At 46.5% G+C, this 12,911-nt stretch overlaps 1 long non-coding RNA gene across 1 annotated transcript in view; it reads left to right on the forward strand.

Annotated features, from left to right (window-relative positions):
• LOC140430021 (uncharacterized) overlaps positions 1-5,734 on the forward strand; it is a 49,638-nt gene extending 43,904 nt beyond the window's left edge. The window contains exons 2-3 of the long non-coding RNA XR_011949279.1: positions 2,325-2,531; positions 2,807-5,734. This is a non-coding gene — a long non-coding RNA (uncharacterized lncRNA). The remainder of the gene's footprint in view (positions 1-2,324; positions 2,532-2,806) is intronic.
• Positions 5,735-12,911: the final 7,177 nt, after the last annotated feature.

Genomic DNA, 12,911 nt, shown 5'->3' on the forward strand with positions numbered 1-12,911 from the left:
ATCCCTGTTAGTACGCATGCACGTTAATACACACTTCCGAATCTTGGAAATTTGATCGATACGGGCCTTACACTTGTGGTTTCTTTCACTTTTCCCAACTGGATTTCTATTGCAAAGTTTTGCGGGTTCTCTCGGAGTGACAAAATCACTTCTAGATCGAATCCCGGTGGAGTCGCCAATAATATTGCCAATTTGCACCGGAGACGCCAATAATGTTGCTCTTTTTAACTGGATACTGATATGACAGTTATTAACGATGATATTGCTTTTCAGAGTCGCCAGGTATCAAATGATATCACCACAAGGTTTTACCGGATATCGATCAAAGACTAAACAACCAATTAGTTAGTTCAAGTACAATGATAGTTTATTTACACACAAGAATTACTTCGACATGCAACATAAAACACTACAAGCTAAATTACACCTAACACGACAACAACCTGTACTTAACTTCAGGCACCCGGCTTTATGCAGAGGAACAAGGCCTTTGTCCGGATCTTGCGTGGCTGGGTCTAGAGAAGTGACTTTGTTTCTGCTGGGCTCAACCGTCTGGTAGCGATCGTTGGTCTTGAACTTGTCTTCTGGTCGTGATGCTACACTTGGTTTTAGGCGTAGGTCGGGGCCAAGAGAGACCGAGTGCCGCGGCCAAGAGAGACTGAACACATGGCAGTGTTTCTGTTTATCCTTCTGAGGTTTCGCGTTCTTTTGGGCGGTCCTTAGCTTTGGACCCAATAATTCAGCAGGCTTCGATTACTGCCTTCGATTTTGGCCAATGAAGGGGCGGGTGCCTTGATGGCGGGGCCTGTCCTGAGCGGTCATTGACCTTGGCTTTTTGAGCTCCCTGAGCAAAGGGAGTGGTGCCGATGAGTCTGTTTCTGTATCTGTTACCTGAGTACAGGTCTTTTGTTCTGGGGAAATGGTCCATTCGAATGCAAAGTAGCTGGGGGTTTCGATAGCGTCTAGTTATCTGAGTTGCCAATATGCATAAGCTCTGAGTGTCTGAGTCCTGGGTTGACCATATTTCCCATGGTCCTTTGCAGGTGGCCATATTTCCTGGGATCCTTTGTAAGTGGCCATCCCAGATGGCTACAGACTCATCATTATTTGAGATCTGGCCCACTGCAGTTGTGTCATCAGCAAACTTGTAGATGGAGTTGGAGCCGCATTGTGCCACACAGTCGTGTGTGTATAGGGAGTATAGTAGGGGGCTAAGTATGCAGCCTTGCGGGACACCGGTATTGAGGACTATCGTGGAGGTGTTGTCTTTATCCTTACTGATCGTGGTCTATGGATCATGAAGTCGAGGATCCAGTTGCAGAGGGAGGAGCCAAGTCCTGGGTTTTGGAGTTTTAATATGAGCTTGGCTGGGATTATAGTGTTGAAGGTGGAGCAGTCGTTAATGAATAGGCATCTGACATATTCAGAAGTGTTAAGTAAAAGATTCATCTCAGTCTCCACCTTAGGTCTCCAGCCTCCATATAATATCGAGAAATGATGAACGGGCTGTATACAGCAAAGCTTATGGGCCCAAATAAATAATGATTGTACTGCTGAAAGCTTGTGCTTCAGAATTATTCACATCCCTAACCAGGTTGTTCCAATAGATACTACACTAGTATCTTGCGACAAATTCAATCCATCCAGTACCGCCGCATCAGTCTACTCGCAATCATCAGCAATGTGATGTGAGGTGTCAATGGTGCTATCAAGTGGCACACACTAACCAATAACCTGTTCACTGATGCTCAGTTTGGGCTCCATCCACCAGGGCCATTCCATCTGGCTCCAGATCTCAATACAGTCTTTGTCCAAACATGAAAAAAAGTAGCTGAATTCTACAGGTGAGGTGAGAGTAATTGCTCTTGACATCAATATAGCATTTGACTGAGCAGGAGCCTGAGTAAAATTGTAGGCAATAATAAAGAGGAAAAACTCTCCACTGGCTGGTCATACCCAGCTCAAGGGAAAATGGTTGTGATTGTTGGGAGCGCAATCATCTGAGCCTTCGGACATCGCTGCAGGAGTTCCTAAGGGCTCAACCATCTTCAACTGCTTCATTAATGTATTTTATCCTCTGTTATGTCAGGAGTGGAGATGTTTGTTGTTGATTGCACAGTTCCATTCGTAACTCCTCAGACAATGAAGTATTTTGTGCCAGGTCCAGCAAGACCTGGACAACACTGAATTTTGAGTTGATAAGTAGCAAGTAACATTCATGCCACTCAAGCACTGGTTAACGACCATCTCCAACTAGAGAGAACTAGGGAGTTCTGGAGAAGGATCATTTAGATCCGAAACGTTAACTCTTCTTCTCTCCACAGATGCTACCAGACCTGCTGAGTGTCGTGTTGTTCACCCTGGGGTAACACGGATTGCACACGATGCAATTAAATGATCAAGTATACACCAAACGAAGGCGTTGGTTCAATAAAAGATTTATTGAACTCTAGCAACTCTAGCAACAAAACACTGCCTGTGGGTTGACTCTCTACTACCCTACGTAAACTAAAGCTAACTATCTAGACCAGGTTAGTTCTGATCCACGTGTTGGAGGTGTTGAATGATTTGTACACCCTGACTATCACTATAGCTATCACCAGTGGAAAGAGGCAGAGTGCTGATGCCTCTGTGTTTTATAGGTATAAGTCCCCCTCTGGTGTCCTGTCTTGTGATTGGTTGTGTTCTGTTCTGTACATTGATTGGCTCACCTGGGTGTCTGTCACTGCCTGTTTTTACCTCATGATGTGCATGGGTGCATATTATGACACTGAGTTTAGTCATAATTTTCTATTTTTTATTTCAGATTTCCAGGATCTACAGTATTTTGTTTTTAATTGGGAGTTTCTAACCATCTTCCTTTGGTTAACATTACTATCACTGAGTCCATAACAATGAACATCCTGGGACTCAACATTGATTAGAAACTCAACTGGATGAGCCACATAAAATGCTGTGCCGACAAAAGGTCAGAGGCTGAATATTCTGCTGTGAGTAACTCACCTCCTGACTCCCCAAAACATTCCAGTATGTTTAAGTCCTATCAGGAGTGTGATGGAACATTCTCCACTTGCCTGGATGAGTGCAGCTCCATCAAAATTCAAGACCGTCTAGACCAAATCTGACTTCTTGATTAACACTCCACCCACCATCTTAAACAGTTGATCCTGCCACCAAGAGACACTGCAGCAACGTATCAAGGCTCCTTCGACAGCACCTTCCAAACCTGTACCACCTAGAAGAACAAAGGCAGCAGGCATACATCACTACCTGCACATTTCCCTCCAGTGGCATATTACTGTATCCTGACTTGGAAATGTGTGGCTGTGCCATATGGTCATTGGGTCAAAATCCTGCAACTCTATCCACCAAAATTCTGAACATACCTACACCACACAGATTATAGCAGTTCAAAAAGGTGTCTTACCATTAACTTCCCGAGAAAAATTAGAGACAGGCAATAAATGTTGGTTTTGTTAGTGCTGTCTATTAACAATGAAAAAATAATATTTGCTGAAAATGCATGCACGTGAGCATTGAAGTAGACCAGCATTGAAGTTTTGAGAGCCTCCAAAGCTGATTAATCAATTGAAAATCTCATTAAATTATCTACTGAAATAAGTATTAAAGGAGTCCAAACTAGTGGTGGAAATACATTCCCAATAGAAACAGCCAGCTTCTGGGTAGGGAAGAGAAGGAGAGAAAATGAAATTAACAACAGGACACACACACTACATACTCACGTCAATTCTAACATCAAATACAAGTTAAATAGGTATGTTTCTGCAAGTATCGCTTTGTTGAAACATAGCCAGGTATATTCGCTGTTGTAGAAGGAGGCAAACAAGGATGAAGAAAGGAAAGGGTGAGATGAGAGTGACTGTCCTTGACATCAAGTCAGCATTAACTGAATATGGCATCAGGGAGCCCTGGTTAAACTGGAGTCAATGGGAATTGGGGGGGAAAACTCTCTACTGGTTGGAGTCATACCTAGAACAAAGGAAGATGGTTGTGGTTGTTGGAGGTCAGACATCGCAGTACCGGGACATCGTTGCAGGAGTTCCTCAGGGTAGTGTCCGAGGCTCAACCATCTTCAGCTGCTTCATCAGTGACCTTCCTTTCAATATAAAGTCAAATGTGGGGATGTTCACCAATGATTGCACAATGTTCAGCAACATTCACGACTCCTCAGACACCGAAGTAATCCACATGCAAAAGCAACAAGATCGGGACAATAGCCAGGCCTGGGCTGACAAGTGGCAAGTGACATTGGCACCACACAAGTGCCAGACAATGAACATGTTCAACAAGAGAGCATCTAACCATCGCTACTTGACATTCAATGGCATTGCCATCACTGAATCCTCCATAATCAACATCCTGGCGATTACCATCGATCAGAAACTGAGCTGGACTAGCCATACGAATACTGTGGCTACAAGAACAGGTCAGCGACTGGGAATCCTGCATTGAGTAACTCGCCTCCTGACTTCCCAAAGCCTGTCCACCATCTCCAAGGTACAAGTCAAGAGTGTCTGGATGAGCAAAGGTAAGGTTGCCGTATTCCTAGATGACCCTGAGGGAGAGAGCTGACTGGTGATGGTTTATCCTGAGAATCACCACACCTCAGGCGATTTGCAAGGTTGAGAAGGTTGGCCTTCATGAATAACCTCAGCCGGTACGGGATTTGAACCCACACTGCTGGCCTTGTTCTACATCACAAACCTGTTGCCGAGTCCACTGAGTTAAACCTGCCCCCAAACCCTGGTTGAGTGCAGCTCTAACAACGCTGAAGAAATTTGACACCATCCAGGACAAATCAGCCCGCTTGATTGGCACCCCTTCCTGAAACAGTCACTCCCTCCACCACCGACACACAGTAGCAGTACCATCTACAAGATGCAATGCAGTAACTCACAAAGGCTCCTTAGGCAGCACCTTCCAAACCCACAACCACTGCCATTTAGAAGGACAAGAGCAGCAGATACATGGGAACCCCACTGCCTGGAGGTTCCCTTCCAATTCACTCGCCACGCTGACTTGGAAATATATCGCCGTTCCTTCATTGTCGCTGTGTAGCCATCTGGGATGGCCACTTGCAACCAGGAACAGGGAAGGTCGCAAAGCATAGCGGGAAAAATGGACAATGCGAGGTTCAGAGCCTGAAATGTATATTTCCGAGTGAGGACTCCAGATGGTATCGAAACCCCAACCGATTAGCATTTGATGGCCCATCTCTGCCAGGCAAAGGACTGATACTTGAGCGACCAATACAGTCCCAGACATTTCGGCGCCACTCCCTGTACTAGGGAAGCGTAAACAACAGGGTCAATGACCGCTTGGGACACACCCAGCCATCAAGGCACCCGCCCATTTATTGGTTCGAATCGAACGGAATGATTAGGAATCGCCCAATTAGTGGGGTCCAAACTGAAGGACCGCCCAAAAGAGCGCGAAAACCCCCAAGGATAAAGAGAGAGACCACTATGTGTTCGGCCTCTTTTGGATCTGGTGCTCCGGCAAAGTCCATCTCCAATCGCAGCACCACCAGAAGCAAGTTCAAGTTCAACGCCCGCTACCAGACAGATGAACCCAGCTGAGCAGCTGTTACTTCTACAGACCCAATAGATCCAGAATCGAACAACGCCCACTGTTCCTCTGACCTAAGCCGGGTACCTGGAGTTAAGTGCAGGTTGTCATAATCGATAGGTGTAGTTTAACTAGTAGTGTTTATGCTGCATGATTAATTGTGTGTGTAAATAAAGTACCATTGATCTTGAACTAACTAACTGGTGTTTGGCTCTTTGATTGATATCCGGTTGAACCTTGTGGTGGTATCATTCGATACCTGCCGACTCTGAGCAATAGAATATTGATATCAAAAGGAAGGAGGGCAACCTCACTGACTGCCATATTTACAGTAGGTAAAAAAAGGCAACAGCTGGGTCAAAACCCTGGAACTCCCCCCCTAATAGCATAGTAGGTGTACCTACACAACATGGGCTGCAGTGATTCAAGAAGGCAGCTCACCACCACCTTCTCATGCGCAATTAGGGGCGGGCAACAAATGCTGGCCTAGCCAGTGAAACCCACATCCCGTAAAGTTGAATTTTTAAAAAAGTTAATGAATTTTTATTTTATTTGCAACAGTTCTTTCATTTACACACCAAGAAAAATGTTTCTCTGCATGCACAGACCACATTCCCTGATTGGTGCAAATAACTGGTTCTATACAGAGCAGTAATATAGCACAAATAACTCTCAGGAAATGTTCATAATTATCTGGGCGTACTGTCCATAATGGCTTTCAAACAAAATTACTCAGCAACAAAACTAACTTCTTGTGCATGGCTTTGGAACAGCGTTAATGAGATAATGAAACACAGATGTTTTTTAATTCACAGTACATTTATTTAAAAAACTCAATCTTATTATTATAAAATGTACTTGGATGCAGAGCAGAACTTACAGTCTCTCAACCATTATGAATCGTCGGCGATGAACATTTAAAAATTGACCATCTATTGTACTGATTGAAAACATACTGGTCGGAGCAATGATGCCAGTGATCTTCATTGATCTCTCATTTCTGACAAGATTAATGCGAAAAGTGATCAACTCACCCAGTTCATTTTTGGACTGCCCCCTCCCCCTCCCCCCCTGCCCCCAACACCTAGCAAATTGTTTATCTTCTTCACCCCCATGTTTCTAAATACTATTGCTTATGCATAAAAAAACGTGCTTGTTGGGTGAATTGGACATTCTGAATTCTCCCTCTGTGTACTCGAACAGACGTCGGAATGTGGCGACTCGGGGATTTTCACAGTAACTTCATTGCAGTGTTAATGTAACAATAATAAAGATTATTATAATAAATATATTTCTGTAGGTGCTGGCAGTCCTCAAGGGCATTCTTCCTGAATGTGTTTCTATGCTACTGGCAAGCTTCGAAACTATGGAAGCACAGCAGCCAACACAAAAACATGCTTTCCAATTGTGGCCACTGGACAAATGGGTTTTATGACTGATTCACCCTCTCGAACCTGGGGAGGCTCAGGCTAACTGCAGTGCCAAAACTGATCCCAGCCGGAATAAGAGCCAAAAATGTTGTGAATATTCAGTTCAGGCAGAATCCTGAGATAAAATGTTAATGTTTCAGATTGATGATCTTGAGCTTGCCCCACCATTCAATAAGCACATAAAAGCAGGCATGGGCCATTTTATCCTTTTGAGCTTGTTCTACCATTTACAAGTTCATGACTGATCTTCTACCTCAACTCTGCTTTCCTGCCGTAACCCTGTATCTCTCCATTCCATAAGACCATAAGATAGAGTAGTAGAATTAGGCCATTCAGTCCATCGAGTCTTCTCCACCATTTGATCATGCCTGAAATATTCCTCATCCCCATTCTCCTGTCTTTTCCCCATAAACCTGATCCCCTCATTAATCAATAACACCAGATTTGTGCAGAGGTGCTGTTACCTACAGGGCCACAGACCAAGAGCTGGAAGGTGGAATTAGACAGAATAGGTCTTTCTTAGAACATGAGAACTAGGAGCAGAAATAGGCAAATTTCACCTCTCGAGCCTGATCCATCGTTCAATATGATCATGGCTGATTTCATCAGGGCCTCAACTGCACCGTCCTGCCCATTCTCCGAAACCCTTCAACCCATTACTAATTAAAAATCTGTCTAACTCCTCCTTAAATTTATTCACTGTCCCAGCATCCACAACACTCTGGGATAGCAAATTCCACTAATTCACAACCCTTTGGGGAAATAGTTTCTCCTCAACTCTGTTTTAAATTTGCTATCCTTTATCCTGAGACTATGACCTCTCATTCTAGAATGCCCCACAGGAGGAAGCATCCGCTCCATATCTACTTTATCCATAACTTTTAATCATCTTATACAGTTCAATTTGATTTCCCAATTCGGGGCGTATACATTGACCAACACCACCCGCTCCCCCTGCAGCTTGCCACTTACCATCACATACCTACCGCCATTGTCTGCCACGATGCTCGACGCCTCGAACGACACTCTCTTCCCCACCACGATCGCCACTCCCTGATTTTTTGCGTCCAACCCCAAATGAAACACCTGGCCTACCCACCCCTTTCTTAACCTTACCTGATCCGCCACCCTCGGGTGCGTCTCCTGAAGCATGGCCACACCTGCCTTCAGCCCCTTCAGGTGCGTAAACACCCGGGCCCGTTTGACCGGCCCGTTCAGTCCCCTTACGTTCCAGGTTATCAGCCGGATCAGGGGGCTACCCGCCCTCCTCCCCCGCCGACGAGCCATATCCCCTCCTCGGCCAGCCACATGCCCACGCCCCCGCACAGCCCGTTCCCCACGGCAGCAGACCCCCGCCCCGACCTCCTCTGCCGGCTCCAGCTCCCCCTTGGCCATTCCAGCAGCAACCCGATTCCCCCTCCCCCCTCCACCCCCCAGCTAGGTCCCCCCCTAGCTGCATTGCTCCCCCCTTTGCACTCCCGTAAGTCAGCTGACTCCTGCTGACCCCGGCCACTCCTACCGCTCCCTCGACCCCTCCCAGTGTGGAACTTCCCCTCCCCCCCATTGCCCACCAGCAGGCTCTCCCCCTCCCTCTTCCACTCCCAGCGCGGGAAAAGGCCCGCGCTTCCCAGCTCCGGCCCCGCCCCCTTCAGCCCTGAGCACGGGAAAAAGCCCGCGCTTTCCACTCGCCCGGCCCCGCCTCCTCTGGCGCAGCTCCCTTTTCAGGCCCGGTCCCCTTGCCCCCAACTCAGGCCTCAACGCCCCCCCCCCCCCCCGGGGCCCCATCCCCCCTGCCGGCCATCAACCCCCCAAGCCGTTTACCTGCCCCCCTCCAAGAGCCCATCTGGCAGACCCAACAAAACAGTGCCCTACCAAACCCCGAAAAACAAAGAACCAACAATGAACAAAGAACCCCCCTCAAAATACAACACAACAATCCCCAACCATCCCTTCACCGAGGCCGCCCGCCCCTGACCCTCAGCCCTCTTCTTCACCACCTCCGCGCTCCAATCTTGGTAGATCCGGACCGCCTCGTTCTCCCACCTGCTGCTCCGCTCCTTCTTGGCCCACCTTAACAATTACTCCCGGTCAGCAAACCGGTGGAACCGCACCAGCACTGCCCGCGGCAGCTCGTTGGGCTTGGGCCTCCTCGCCAGCACTCGGTGGGCCCCCTCCAGCTCCAGGGGCCCCTGGAAGGACCCCGCTCCCATCAGGGAATTCAGCATTGTGACCACGTAGGCCCCTACGTCTGACCCCTCCAGTCCCTCCGGAGGTCCAGGATCCACAGATTCTTCCGCCTCGACCGGTTCTCCATCTCCTCAAACCTCTCCTGCCATTTTCTATGGAGTGCCTCGTGCGCCTCCACCTTCACCGCTAGGCCTAGGATCTGATCTTCGTTCTCTGAGACCTTTTGCCGGACCTCCCGGATCGCCGCCCCTTGGGTCGTCTGGATCTCCAGCAGCTTATCGATTGAAGCCTTCATCGGCTCCAGCAGAGCCGCTTTCAGCTCCCTAAAGCAGCGCTGAAGAAACTCCTGCTGCTCCTGCGCCCACTGCATTCACGCTGCCTGGTCTCCACCCGCCGCCATCTTGGCCTTCCTCCCTCACACCTTCTTTTGCTTCACTGCCACTTTTTTGATTGCCCACTCCTGGTCCAAGCCATACACTATTGGGGGAATGTTGCTATTTCCTTCCCACACCGGGAAATGTCGAGCAAGCATCGTTACGGGCTCTAACAAGAGCCCAAAAGTCCGTTTCTAGCGGGAGCTGCCGAACGTGCGACTTAGCTCTGCATAGCCGCAACTGGAAGTCCCAAGTTTCACAATCTTCTAGCCTACCACTGACCTTTGCAACATGGTATACCTTAGTTTTTGTCTTTATATTGCCCTTAATCTCTTTGCTTAGCCATGGATGTTTTTGTTTACACCTCTTGTTGTCTTTCTTCCTCTCTGGAATATATTTTAGTTGTGGGGAATTGAGTATCTCCTTAAACAACTGCCACGCTGATCAGCTGTCCTACCTTTTCGCCTTCCTGCCCACTCTAGTCGGGCCAATCTGCCCTCATGCCTATGTTATTACCTTTGTTTAATTCCAGACGCGAGTGTGTGACTCCACTTTCTCACCCCAAACTGAATTTTGAGTTCTATTATACGATGGTCACTAATCCCCAGAGGATCCTTAATTATGAGGTCATCAATTAATCTCTCCTCATTACACAATACCAAATCCAGAGTACCTGCTCCATGTTTGGTTCCACAACATATTGCTCCAAGAAACAATCTCTAATACACTCAATGAACTCTCCCTCGAGGCTACCCTTGCCAATTTGATCAAGTCTACGTGCATATTAAAATCACCCAGGACTATTGCCGTACCTTTCTTACAAGCCCCCCTGTATTCCCTAGTTTATTAAGAGCCCCACTGCAGAACTACTGTTTGGGGGCCTATAGATTACTCCTACCAGGGACTTCTTCCCCTTGCAATTTCTTATTTCTACCCAGACTGATTCCACGTCTTGATCTCCAGTGCTTATATCATTTCTCATTACAGCACTGATCCCTTTCCTCACCAACAAGCTACACCACCTCCTTTTCCTGTCAGTCTATCTTTCTGAAACATTGAGTACCCTTGGATATTCAATTCCTAGATCTGGTCTCCTTGTAACCATGTCTAAATAATCACCACCAAATCATACCCTTTTTTCTCTAGTTGCGCCGTTAACTCATTAATTTTGTTCCAAATGCTGTGTGCATTTAAATTCAAAGCTCTTAAATTTGTTCCATTGTCAAATTTCCCTACTATTTTATAATTCCTTGTTGCAAAAAGACATTCACCCGTTCTGTCCCTCACCTTTATTTCTGGTGTGGAGATGCCGGCGTTCAACTGGGGTGGGCACAGTAAGAAGTCTTACAACACCAGGTTAAAGTCCAACAGGTTTGTTTCGAATCACTAGCTTTGGGAGCACTGCTCCTTCCTCAGGTAAATCATTTATTTCTGGTAACCACCCGCCACATTCCCCCACCCACCCATTATTCAGTTTCCTTTACTGTCTAAATATCTATTGATCTAGTTTTGAATATATTCAATGACTGAACATCCGTAGCCAGCATGAAACAATTTCTCACATCAGTCCTAAATAACTGACCCTTATCCTGAAACTATGAACTTTAGGTCTAGGCTCCTCAGCTAGGCTTCCTTAATCCATACCTCTTTGACAAAGTCTTTGGTCACCTTTCCTAGTAATGCCTTATTTCCTCACTTGAAAAGTCCCCATCACATCTTTTAAACTCATAGGTTAAAATGAACCTCAGACATTGTTTCCCAATACTACACCCGTCCAACATCTGTACTCCATCAAAAGATGGATACAGCAGGCAGAATAATGGCCTTCAAAGCTGTTCTCAATTCTTCCATGGCTCTCTGCTCAAAGCTCGCTCTGGCTTCTTCCTTATTGCAGTTTTGTTCCTGAAGCTGGAATAAAACAGCAGAGCCGAGAGCGGAGTCCAAGAGCAGAGGCATTCCAACTGTTGCCTTTTGGCTGCCACCTGTGATCATAGCAAACTAACGGTATGTTATGTGGGTGGCATGGTAGCACAGTGGTTAGCACTGTTGCTTCACAGCACCAGGTCCCAGGTTCGATTCCTGGCTTGGGTCATTGTCTGTGCTGAGCCTGTACATTCTCCCTGTGTCTGCGTGAGTTTCCTCCGGTTGCCTTGATGTTCTCCGATAAGTCCCGAAAGGCGTGCTGTTGGGTCATTTGGATATTCTAAATTCTCTTTCAGTGTACCTGAACAGATGCCGGATGGTGGCGACTAGGGGCTTGTCTCAGTAACTTCATTGCAGTATTCATGTAAGCCAACCTGGGACAATAATAAAGATTATTATTATAATGAGGACAGTTCATTTTAATATATTTCAGCACTTGGACACACAACACCCAGGGAGCAGGCAGGAATTTAGCAAATACTCATTTATAAAAACTAAACAATGGGCATCTTTAAAGCTGGCTCCATTATTAAATACGACAGATGCAAAGCACAGAGTTAGAGCAGAACCAAGTTACTGCTTTGGAGGTGTTATCAACTAGACTGGCCAATTTTCAAGTAAAGGCATCTTTTACTGGAAGACCAGTGTGGATGTAAGATATTGATCTAGCATTCAAACTCTGGTAAAGAGAAAGAAAAGGAACATATATGTTCACACGGTATAATTTGACCATGTGACATAAAAAAGCATTTGAATAGAGCTTCACTGTAAGGTTGGTACAGCACAAAGTGTGCTCCGGTTTCCTCCCACAGTCCAAAGATGTGCAGGTTAGGTGGATTGGCCATGATAAATTGTCCTTAGTGTCCAAAATTGCCCTTAGTGTTGGGTGGAGTGACTGGGTTATGGGGATAGGGTGGCAGTGTTGACCTTGGGTAGGGTGCTCTTTCCAAGAGCCGGTGCAGACTCGATAGGCCGAATGGCCTCCTTCTGCACTGTAAATTCTATGACTATGATTAAAAGGATCAGCACATCTCTCTGGCAAATTGTTCATCTTCTTTCCAATGCACAGCATGACTACTTCATATCCACATTGTTACTATCATAATGCAGTGCTCAGTAGTGGTAACCACCGCACAGTCCATGTGGAGACAAAGTCCCGTGTTGTGTGGCTCGACCACTGTGCTAAATGGAATCTAGCAACTCAAATCTCGGCATCCATGAGACACTGTGGGCCATTATCAGGAGCAGAATTGTACATAATGGTAATCTGTAACCTCATTATTTGGCATATTCACCCACTCTACCATTACCATCAAGTCAAGGGATCAACCACGGTTTAATGAAGAGTGCAGGAGGGAATACCAGGAGCAGCACCAGGCAAAAGTAAAAATGAGGTATCAAAATGGTG

The sequence above is a fragment of the Scyliorhinus torazame genome, chromosome 9 (genome assembly GCF_047496885.1).
Source record: "Scyliorhinus torazame isolate Kashiwa2021f chromosome 9, sScyTor2.1, whole genome shotgun sequence".
NCBI classification, from domain to species: Eukaryota; Metazoa; Chordata; class Chondrichthyes; order Carcharhiniformes; family Scyliorhinidae; genus Scyliorhinus; species Scyliorhinus torazame.